The sequence below is a fragment of the Charadrius vociferus genome, unplaced genomic scaffold (genome assembly GCF_000708025.1).
Source record: "Charadrius vociferus isolate BGI_N301 unplaced genomic scaffold, ASM70802v2 scaffold218, whole genome shotgun sequence".
NCBI classification, from domain to species: Eukaryota; Metazoa; Chordata; class Aves; order Charadriiformes; family Charadriidae; genus Charadrius; species Charadrius vociferus.
In genome coordinates, this window is record NW_009650084.1 from 1,397,692 (window position 1) to 1,400,840 (window position 3,149).

Sequence of the window (3,149 nt, forward strand, 5' to 3'; positions counted from 1 at the left end):
GGAAAGAGGCTTGTAAACCAACAGGGGAGCTGCCCCGCAGAATTATCCCGGCTGTGCCTTAAGGATAGACACCTGCTGCCTCATTTGAGGAGTCCCAAGCTCAGAAATCAGGTTTCTGAATCTGTCATTCATATCAGAAGCTGGTCCCCTGGAGGGTTAACGGGACCTAATTGCCTTACCACATCCAAGAAGGTGATGAAGGAGCTGGTGGCTATCCTCCCGCTCTGGCTTAGATGTCTCCAGCTTTTTTTTTTCCTTTTTGTGAATGGCCAGTGGTTAGTAAAATCAGCAAACAGGTGTCACAGTGTGAGTTGAATTCCTTTAAGTCAGTGAACTGAACTGCCTCAGTGTCCACTAGCCATGGCAAGTAGAGGGGGCCTGGGATGTCAGGATAATGAACATACTGGAGAAGAGAGCAGGATACCTGGGCAGCTCAACACAAAGGCAGCCCAGATTCAGTAAATCTGGCTGATAACCTAGAACTAAAAAGCTCTGCTTGCCTTCCTGGTGCTGTAATACCTAGTTAAAACATAGCAGGGGAATTTAGAGTTGACTGTATTAGTAGCTTTTTGGTCCTAGAAGGTTCATAACATTGTTTGGTCCACCTCCTATACTACAAATGCAATGGCTTATCTCCTGGTTGCTACCCTTTCACTGAGACCAAGTTAGAAATATTGCTAAAAAGGACAGCAAAACTTTGGAAAGATGGTAAACCTGATTCTCCTTTTCAGCAGACCACTTCTTACCAGCCCTGTGACCAGGTTTCTGCAGCGAAGAATTTGTCATTCTGGAGAAGTTCTACCTTGTGCTGAGGGGTGACACAGGACATTACAAAAAGAATGCTCCTAACGAACCTGCTGCTGAACGGACGGAAAGTTTCAATCCTAAGGCCTTACAGAAGCCACTGCAAAACATAGTCTAGGCTCCTTGGTTTATACAGGTGTGCGTCCCTGGTAGCAGAGTAGGTGTGTTCATCCTTGCTCCCAGCTCTCAGCTGATATCGCTGCATCCAGTTTTGCTTTCTTTTTTTATGCATTTTCCTAGGATGTGACTCAGTGCTTTTCAGAAAGCAAAGCCTTTGTCTGCATCATTCTCCCTGCCAATCCTTTACATCACCTGCTTGATCCAGAGTTGGGAGTGACTCATTTTTCTCATCCAAACACATGTGCACACAATGAGCTGTCTCCCATCTAATGGCCCTTCACAGAAACTTATATGTAGGGTCATGACTGTGTTTTGTTGCAGATGCCCAGTGCCCATCTGTAGAGGACAGTCTCTGTCTCAGGATTTATATTGTTCTGTATGCTTTAAAAGCTTTGCAAATGAAAGCAAATGATCTACGGTTTTTTTCCCCTTCCTCCCTCACTAGCTAATTTTGTATCTAGTATTTACTGTGGGAAAGCTATGCCAAACAAGCAATCTCTGCATTTTGTTCTGAGGCTGATTTTCATCCTAAACCGTTACAGAAGTGAGCTTGAACCTGTTCACTGAAAATTTGCACACCTCTTACTCACCGCCTTACCTTTTATGTTTGCCCAATATGTGAAGATGTGTTTTTAATGGGTTCTCTGAAACTTCATGGAGACACTTGTGGTGGGGCTAAGTGACTCAAATTTATATATGAATGACTAAAATTAAGACATCTACAATGCAGACATCTGAACTAGTCCAACTTTTCTTTTGCCCTGCTAGAGTCAGTGGAAAGATGTAAGTGCTTCCCAGCAGCAATTTGGCTAATCCTGAATTAGACAGCTACCGTAGGTCAGATGACTTGTAATTACAAAAAGTCAAAGACTAACAGCTTTGATGCAGATGCTGTTTAACATTATGGTGCCTTACATAAACTAAAGGTAGTAAACAAGGTGGCGAACAGAGCAGAGATGCTGCAAACCAGAGATTCAAGAATTACCAAATAGACAGATTATACCACTGTCAAGGAATGGTATCATTTTAATTTTGGATTTTAATTCCTCTGCTTAGAGTTTATTCAACCTTAGCCTTAGATAGAGGCATCTTGATATCTACCAAGTGGGAAATTATATCCTGTTGTCTCACAGACTCCTCCAACAGCTTCTCAGAGCTGCTGGTAGGATCAGGAAAGTGACAGGCAACTGCATTTACCCATAGCACATGATTGCACTGGAAGAACCATGTCTGCAGGACTCGGGTCAATGACAGAGGCTGAGTGTATCTCTAGGCACCTATTATGACATCCTGGCTGGGAGTGGGATAACAGTGGAAGGGCGGGACAAGATGAAGATGAGGGCAAGAGCTTTACTGCTGGGCTCACCAGGATATTGGACAGACTAGTGGGATGGCAGTGACCCTTCCTATCAGGAAACATACCCACATTTTCCTATCTTACACGTCTTCTCTGCTCATCCTTTGCATCAGTGTGAACTAGTTGTAATGTTTACAATACTGTACTGTCTCAGGCCCAGCAGAGAGAACCAACTTTTGGACCCTAAAATGTTGGCAGTAAACAAAGGAAGATCTGACATTTTCAGGACCCCAGAAAAACTGTCAGAAGGAGGCAAAGTTTTGTAGAAATATTTAAGTAATGCCTCGGAAAGCTGAGGATATCTGCTTCAGTCTTCTGTCCCTCAATAATCTGAGGACAATGAGCTGAGAGTCTGTCTGTAGAAAACAAACCTTGACAGTTATTCACGCTTAGGTTGAATTTTGATGATGCTCTCAGCAAGGCTGAGGCAACCTTATCACTGCTTGTGGTGTAAAAGAACCTACTTTCCTTGTCTTTGTGCTAGGGACCTTGGAAACAGCTGGCCTTGGAGGACCCCATTTCCCAAGAGAAGAAAAAATTCTGATGCCTTTTGGGGCTCCCTTGAGTGAGCCATTGGCAACATGTTTTGGTACTGTCCTAGGAACAGACCAGAAAGCAGATAGCGTTTCAGAGCGTGACAGTCTTGTTGCCTTATTCCAGAAGTGGCACATCCTGTGCTGGCCTGATGACAACATGTCCTTCTGCTGACTCATGGGGGTACAGAGGATGGGCAGAGCCACCAGTGAGAGGAATGTCCTGACCAGCAGGCAGTGTTTTGAACTCGTCCCTCACCCTGTCCAAGGATGACCAGAGGTAGAAAGCACCTTTCATTTCTTTGCTACCTTTTGTTCAAGGCAGGCCACAGACT